Source organism: Triticum urartu, chromosome 2A, assembly GCF_056163025.1.
Source record: "Triticum urartu cultivar PI428250 chromosome 2A, HENAU_Tu73, whole genome shotgun sequence".
Taxonomy (NCBI): Eukaryota; Viridiplantae; Streptophyta; class Magnoliopsida; order Poales; family Poaceae; genus Triticum; species Triticum urartu.
Genome location: NC_141874.1, coordinates 675,609,628 through 675,618,499, shown reverse-complemented (window position 1 = coordinate 675,618,499; position 8,872 = coordinate 675,609,628). Strand labels below are relative to the sequence as shown.

Here is an 8,872-nt window from a genome sequence, read left to right as displayed (position 1 = left end):
CATTCAATGGTATATATATGATCGGTTCTACTAGAAATTCTATTTATATATATGCATAACGTGTACAATATGTAGTATCATAAAATACCAGCAAACGAAAAAGAATTAAATGGAAAACACAAAATTAATTGAAAAAGATATTATAAATCCAAAACCCCCCAACCTTTTAATACCGGTTGGTGTCACCAACCGGTACTAAAGGGCTCCCTACCCACGGAGCTGGCTCGTGCCACGTGGTGGTACTTTAGCACCGGTTCGTGCCGAACCGGTACTAAGGGGGGGAGGGCTTTAGTGCCCACCCTTTAGAGCCGGTTATGAAACCGACACTAAAGGCCTTTACGAACCGATGCTATTGCCCGGTTCTGCACTAGTGGGCGGGCGTGGTGACCACGGGACGGCGAGGACGAGGCGGCTGTGCTCCGAGCAACAACAATGTCATGCTTTTTGCTACATGCTTCAGCCGGCATCGCATCGTGCTACCACCTGTGTCGCATTTTGTTACATCGCACAACCAGCGTCGCGATTTTTTCTACAACCGGGTTTCAATTTGCTACAACCGGCAACATGGCGAGCTTCAACCAGCAGCACGGCGAGGTGCGGTGGCTCGGGGACGAGGAAAAACTACAACCATTAACACAGAATGCTACACCCGTAGATGAGGAAAGCTTGAACCAAACAATAGAGAAAGCTTTTTAACTGCTCAAAAACAAAAAAGCTACAACCATTTAACAGAAAAGCTTCAATCATAGATGGGAAAAGCTCCAACCGGCGAGATAGAAAGCTCATACTAGAACACCCCGCAACCAGAAAGTTACAACCAGAGAGTTGATTTGTTAGGACCGGCAAGATGAAAAGCTACAACCAGAAGAGTTGATTTGCTGGTACCAACGTCAGAAGCCGGTGGAGAGTTTCAACAGCGGCGGTGGCGGAGCTGCGACTGTCACCTCGACGAGTTTTTGCGGTGGTCGTGATGCAACCGTGGTCACGGGAGGTTGCCAGGGAACTACAGTCGTTGTTTTTCTGCTGCATCCATGGCTTCCATGCACTCGTTTTTTTGCTGGAAGCATGGCTTGACCCGGGAGCGAGGATGCATTTCTACGAGGGGCGGCTAGCCGGCGAGCGGCGGCGGTCCGGCCAGCTTCGAGACTTCGTCCATGGCGGGGTTCAGCAGCGCCCGTTGGTCATTCTTCGTCCGTGTGTCATGGCGTGATTTTGGGGGAAAGCAAAACAGGGGTGCGTGGGGGACGAAGAAGTGACTGATCTGACGGCTAGGAGCTGTCTCATCGGACGTGCGGGATGCGACCGGCCCAAATTTGGGCCGGCGCGCCGGCGCTTATCATCCCCCATAAAAATAAGGAACTACTAAATCTTCGAGAATAAAAATGGCAGGGTAACTATTCCTCAAAAGAAAAATGGCAGGCCCCCTCAAAAAAAATGGCAGCCTAGCACTAGTATATGCTGGCAGCAGGCGTCGTTCCCCCAAATCGAATCCAATCCCTAGCGAATTCCGACACGATGGAGCGGATCGACGCCGTCAAGCCCGCCGGCGGCAAGCTCGCCGACTATCCCTTCGTGAGGCGGCTCCGGAACCGGCGGCTCATCGTCTACCTCCATCTCCAGGGCTTCCAGTCCGCCTACGATCGGTACATACGCACCCCCGCCCACCCGCCGGCCGTTTCTTTACTTGCTCCGTCTCCATGCTGCGTGCTAATGCGTCCCGGCCGTGCAATGCAGGCTAGTGCACGAGACGGATTTGTACATGAGCCGCCGGCATCTGAAGCAGCTGGTGGCCCGAAAACATGTTTTAGAGCCTATGCACCCGGGTACTCTTTATCCAACCACTTATTCCTGCATCACGATTCGTGTAAATAATTTTTTCTTTTTTGTTTCTCTCATATAGAACATATATTTATACTTCAACTTTGCAGCACAACAAAGCTTTCTATGTAGAATGTGGGATAAAACTTACAGATTTTTTGGTCCAACATAAATATACAAAATGAGATTTGTTTGATTAAAAAAATCTTATTTTTCATATTTATGTCGGACAAAAAAATCTGAAAGTTTTATCTCACATTCTAGTTACAAAGTTATATTGTACTGCAAAGTTTGAAGTTTAAGATATGTTTTATATGAGAGGAACAAAAAAGAGAAAATTCCATGTAATAAGGTAGTTGTGTAGCATAAATTTCAAAGCAACATTGAAGTGCTAGGATAGTAAGGCCCGGGTGCATAAGCTCACAAAATCTGCATTCGCTGGTGGCCTGTGGCCAGTGGACCAAAGCCCTCGGCTACATCCGCCGCTTCGTACCGCCGGCCATCGGGGGCGTCGAGGCCCGTACCCTCTATATCTTCCTCGATACGTTCTGGGCCGTGGAGAACGCTGCCGCCGCCTGCTCAACGGGCGCCCCCGTCACGCCCGCGGTGTACAAGCACGACGTCGGCATACTGACGACCATGTGCGCTGGCAACACCAAGCTCTCTTCCATCCTCCACAAGATAAACCACAAGCCGCAGTTCAGGTAAGCACCGCCATCGGTTCGTCCCTGTACTTGGTGGTAGACATTCTTCTACTTGTTGTTGTTGAGCCTCAAACGGATCCTGTCTACTGTAGGGCGTCCCTGGACTGGAAACTGGTGACATAGAAGGCATCGTTGATTGCTGGTGACTTGGCGAATCACTCCCCGGAGCTGAGACGCAGGTTGCTACTGCCGAATGGCCCACGGAGTCCGCATGACTTGCTTCCCATTGGGTATTCATACATTCATCCAACCTTGCTCCTTAATTCTTTCTCACCAGCTTCGTCAGTTATCCTGTCAATGATCTGATCATGCATTGTCATGTTTAATTGGTTAGTCCCCGTTATCCAAGGCGTCAACGGAGGGAAACAACCCGGCAGCCAACAACATCTACTATTGTCAAGTGCTATCTGAACAGGAAGAGAAGGTATGTATGTATGTGCAGCATCATTCATTTTCGAACTGGTCCTCAGTTCTGCAGTGCTGTGTCTCCACATGACACTCACATATATGTGTTGCCTTTTGCAGCCTGCCTTCTTCTAGCCCAGTTTTCGGTATGAACAGCTTGGCTTGAAAGCAACCTTATATCATAACCTCTGCATATGTGTGCTAGTTAATGTTCTCTATGGCAGGTCTGAACTCTGAGGGGCGGAATCGGGTGGTGGATCTTATCGGTAATTGAAATTAGCCCCTGACCATCAAATTCCAGTTTGTGAAGAACATATTTGATAGTGATATACATTTTTCTGTTGTTCCTTCGTTTCTGAAACTAACTTTGATTATGTGCTGATAAACTCACGTGAACATGATAACATTTAGAGGATTGTATTAAATTAAAGCTGGTAGACTTCCGGAGCTCCATCAAGGGCACCTACTTCAGTCAAGTGCAATGGAAGGTAATTAAATCATAGTTGTGAGCAGCTTTCCATTTCTCCGTCCATCTGAACTTCAGTCGCACTTTTCACATGGGTTATTTGGGATGCCTTGTCTCACTTTAATTGCCTTGTATATCTCTTGTTAATTTACTAGTAGTTCATTGCACTTCCTCTTTGTTGCAGACCATACACCATGCAGTACTTTCCATGGTACATTATGTTGCCCCTCCCTCGGGGTTTGGTCCAAAGCACATTGTTTGCCCCTCTGCTCTCTATCTTAACAAGTTACATTTGAAATATAGATTGGAAACACTTACATGTTATGTGCACATGGTAATTCATAACACACTACAGCACAGCAGCCATCGAGCTGGGCTTTGTTCTTTGCACATAAATTCCTGGCTACCTGCTGCCATTTTTTACTGCCCAAGTTTGCTAGTAAGGGGCTATATCATTGATGTTCATACGATAGCCGGAAAAGTAAGTTCTCCCGCCGGCTATTCAAAAAAGAGCTAGAAACATCTTCCGTTTAAGTTTTTTGTCGTCATTTTTGCTTCATGTTGCCCGTCGTATTTTTTGCTTGGGTACCTGATACAACTTCTAAGTTCTAATTAACCATGCTATGCCATATAAAAGATCTATGCTAGAAACATCTTCCCTTTCAGTTTTCCGTTGTCATTTCTCCCACTTGTAAGTTCTAACTACCGAACTGGTTGCAGGTGCTTTTAGTACTCCATTCTCACAGACCATGCTTAGTACGACAGGTCCTGCTACAAGCATTGAAACATCATCAGTGACAAATGCAGGTAAATTAATTGAATACTGACTTCTTGGCTTTGGCTACCTGCCACTAGTTCTAACTGCAAAACTCGTTTCAGGTGCTCCAACTTTTACAGATCTGCCTAATTATCTTTGGCACCCATCACTTGCAAATTCAGGTTAAGTATTTTAAATTCATTGAACATCTGAATTCCTTTTTAAACCGAGATAAATTTTTATGTTTCCTGATTGATCCCTAGAATGGTTCATTGTTAGAGAACACTAGATGAACTAATCCATGGGCTATAAGCATCATTTCTAACTCCTGTCTCACAGCCTATTAAAATCTCTTGGAACACATCTGCCACAAATATGGGTAAATTAACTGAACACCCTCAACCGTTTTCATGCCACGTAGAAACTCCATCTGCACATATTGATGCGCAAAAATCTTAGTTGTCACTTGTTAGAGAAACTCCATACTGATGATATTATTCTGCCATGCTTCATAACTCGCCATGTTGATATATCTGCTTTCCTTTTTTTTAGCAACCATATCTGCTTTCCTTGTGCATCTTGGTTCCTAAACTATTTTTTGGAACCTTCTAATTTTACGACTACTGCATTTGTCAGCTGTTTTCTTTCTTTTACTTGTTTTATACCAATAATAGCTGTAGGATTACACTTGCATATGGGTGGGAGTTGATAAGCGTATGCACCGCAAATTGCATTACACCTTGTCGGTTACATGTACATGCTCATTTCTGTGGTACAGATTTAGCATTACAACGACAAAGCCATCAGGCTGGGTGTTGTTCTTTGCCCATTATCAATGCCTGGCTACCTGCTGTGGTTTCTAATTGCTCAACTCAAGTAATACTTATTTATAAATGCCCAAATGTGCTAGCAAGGGGCTATATACACCATTGATAGTAGTATTTCATTGATTGATGACATTCTATGCCATAAAAGATCTAGGCTATAAACATCTTAAGTTTTCTGTTTTCATTTTTTGCTTCATGTTGCCGTATTTTTTGCCAGAGTACCTAATGCCCCTTTTAAGTTCTCATTACCAAACTGGCTGCAGGTGCTTTTATTACTCCATTCTCACAGACCATGCATGGTACTACAGCCCCTGCTAAAAACATTGAGACTTCATCACTGACAAATGCAGGTAAATTAGTTGACACTTGCTTGGCTTTGGCTGCCTGCCTTCAGTTCTAACTGCAAAACTCGTTTTAGGCAATCCAACTTGCACAGGTCTGCCTAATTATCTTTCTTGGTACCCACCAGTTGCAAATTCAGGTCAAGTATTTTAAATTTGTCGCACACCTGCATTCATTTTCAAACCTAGATGAATCTCCATCTTTTATGAAGTATGCTTTATGTTAGAGAACACAGATGAACTAATCCAGGGGCTACTGTGAAACTCTTCACAGGTATTCCAGTGTCACAGCCTGCTGAAACCTCTGGGTTCACATCTGCCACAAATGCAGGTAAATTAACTGAGCACTCTCAACCGCTTATCATGTAGAAGTTCCAACTACACATATTGATAACTGAAGCTGTTAGTCGTCAGAGAAACTCCATTATCGATAATATTAAGTACTTTTTTGTTATAACTGGCCTTATTGATTTCTGCTGTCCTCGTACCACTTTACTTCAGCAGCTATTTTAATATCGTGGAGGATATCCTTGTCCGACTCTTGCATTTTTCAGCTGCTTTCTTTCCTCTATCTTTCTATGTCATTAGTCATTTACTTAACTTTTTCCGTCTACCAAAGGGAGTAGGCAAAAGAATCGACTTCTTTCGAGCTCGGGTGCTTTGGCAAGAGAAAGAGGGGGTTAGGAAGTTTCATTTAGTTAACTGGCTTGATGTCTGTCAACCTAGAGACCAAGGGGGGTTGGGTGTTACTAATCTGGATATCAAGAATATTAGTCTTTTGTGTAAATGGCTCTGGAGACTTGAGAATGAAGATGGGGATTGGCAGGAGATGATTAGAGCAAAGTATTTGAAGAGGAAAACTTTGTCTCAATGTGAGTCATCTCCTACCAACTCTCATTTCTGGAATGGTATCATGAGTGTTAAAAATATCTTTTACAACTGTTGTCAGAGAATTGTTGGAGATGGGTGTAAAACTAGATTTTGGGAAGATGCTTGGATCCACAACAAGCCTCTCTGTCAACTTTTTCCTCGCTTGTACAAACTTACTTTCCATCAAAACATTACGGTTGCTAAAGCATTTGAACAAGATTTTAACTGCATTAGATTTAGGAGATGTTTATATGGGGAGACATTGGATATGTGGAATAAACTTCTAGATATGTGCAGTCAGGTTGTTCTGAGTGAGGAACCTAACAAAGTCAAATGGCTTTTGACCAGCTCTGGCCAGTTCTCTGTTAAATCTCTTTATCAATATATTATTGCTAGGAGAGTAGTGTTCCCTTTTAAGTTTCTGTGGAAACTGAAGGTACCTTTAAAAATTAAGGCTTTTATTTGGTTAGTTATCAAAGAGAGGATCTTGACCAAGGACAATTTGTGTAAAAAAGGCTGGAAAGGCACCAACAAATGTGAATTTTGTGATGCCAATGAATGTATTGACCATCTGTTTTTCACTTGCTCTTTTGCTCGGTTTCTTTGGAATGTAGTTGGGAGTGCTTTGGGAAATCCCCAAACACCCCTGTCATTCTTTGACTTTTGCCAGAATTGGCTTCCTAAGTATACTGGAAAAGATAGAGTGGTTATAGCTATTGGTACGGCTGCTTTATTATGGTCGATCTGGAAAACAAGAAATAAATCTTGCTTTCAAAGTTCTTTACCTAATGATCCTACTGATATTATCTTCTCCTTATGTTCCGTGTTGGATTCGTGGGGTGTGCTACAGAAAAGAGGAGTGCAAAAAACTCTTAAGGAAGTGACCAAGAGGTTGGCCCAGATAGCGAGGGACGTCTTCAAGCGTGCTTACGGCTGGGGGCCTGCTGTACGGAGGCTCTGTTGATCAAGTGGTGATAGATGTAGCATTTGCGATGATCTCTCTTGTTCTTTTGCTATAGCACCCTGTAGGTGCAGAGTTTGGTATCTCAGGTTGTAGTGAGTTATTTCACCTGATGCAAAAATGAAGTTTTTTGTTGATGAGCTTCAAGATGTTGATGAGCTTCAAGATGTTGTAGCATCCTGTAGGTGCAGATGAAGTGCCTCAAGATGTAGGAGTAGTTTTTTTTCATGATGCATATGTTAGGCATCGAAAGAAGTTGAATCTGTATGAAACTTGATTCGTATGCTGTGACTCCATTTTCGTAATGAAAATGGGGGCCGTGTGGCCCCTCTGATCGAAAAAAAAAAATGATAATTGCAGGATTGCATTTGCATCTCATTGGTGATGGTGTATTAACCACAATCATATGATGCACATGTTCATTTTTATGGTATAGGTCTTGCTAAAATAAGAGCAGGATATCATAAAAAAAGTCTTAGTCTGAGTTTAGACTCTTTGATTTCTAATCTGCACAAGCCTTCCATCACATTTTCAAACATTGGCTGTTAAGACAACGTTATAGGTAAAAATTGAATCAAGGAATATTATCCTAAAGTGTATTAAATACTTGGTCTGAGTTTAGACTCTTGATTGCCAATCTGCATAAGCCCTTCTGTCACATTTTTCTTTTGTGAAGGTAAGACTGAAGAAAATAAAGAGTAGACATAAAAACATACACAACACCACCTTCTTGAGAAATTCTATACTTAAGCGAGACCCAATGTTTGATGTTGAGTGATTACTTTTCACTGTTGCAAGTTTTTTTAGTCTTTTGAGCCGCACCACTTTTATTGTATCTGCTTAGTCACATTACATATGTTACTAAGTAGAGTATTAACTGGTTGAGTACTTTTTGGAATGCAGGAGTTGTGGACCTGAAGCTGGATCTTGCGGCGAGAACTTGATGTGGCCTAATTGAGTGGGCCTTCGATGTGCTTCTTCAAGTTGATTAGTTGCAATGGTGTTGGGAGTGCACTATTTAGTTGGGTCTGTTTCCATTCGAGCTATGTTTTATCAACTTGAGACTTGAAGTCTTCTAGATAGATCTACTCTTGGTAGTGTTATGTCAGCATCAATAATGCGACATTGGACTCTTAAGTGCTTGGTGTCATGTGTTATGTAAGCTGTATTGTGAATCAGACCTAAAACTCTTATCATGGTAAGTTGCAACATCTGAGTTTGCGCCAGTAAGTTTCCCTGACTGTCAATATATACTAGATGAGTGCAGATTGACCCATACGGCATGCCCCCTTGGGATACATCAAAACAGTGCAGAACCATAGCATAACTGACGCCACAGCATTTGAGTTACACATGTTTACTTTTACATACATTGTTTGGTTCATGTGGCGAGTGCCGGTTTGGGCCTCGGTGCAGGCAGTTTCGATTTTACGAAGCACTGTATTGGAAAGTTAAGCTACGGAAAACATTGTATGCGAAACACACTGATAGAATGATTGTGTCATTACTCGCTTCGGTGCACGCGGACTCGATTTTATATACATTGCTAACTACTGTTCCGTAAATCACTGGAATCGGTACCCATGATTGTGTTGTTACTTTATTCCCAAACATAATCACAGGTTGCTTGCCTAGCCTTGAGAGTATAATCCTCTTAAATCCAAGGAAATTGTGAATAACCACAGGCTACTCATGAACACTAATGCCCCATCTGGAATGGATG

At 42.8% G+C, this 8,872-nt stretch overlaps 1 pseudogene across 1 annotated transcript; it reads left to right on the top strand.

Moving 5' to 3' along the window:
- Positions 1–1,434: 1,434 nt before the first annotated feature.
- On the top strand, positions 1,435–8,350 carry LOC125531683 (uncharacterized; annotated as a pseudogene). The gene is made up of 14 exons (XR_015615225.1): positions 1,435–1,643; positions 1,735–1,782; positions 2,256–2,522; positions 2,615–2,752; positions 2,857–2,946; positions 3,048–3,073; positions 3,152–3,193; positions 3,339–3,415; positions 4,114–4,200; positions 4,273–4,332; positions 5,241–5,327; positions 5,414–5,458; positions 5,593–5,649; positions 8,053–8,350. The product of XR_015615225.1 is annotated as an uncharacterized LOC125531683 (transcript).
- The last annotated feature ends 522 nt before the right edge of the window (positions 8,351–8,872 follow it).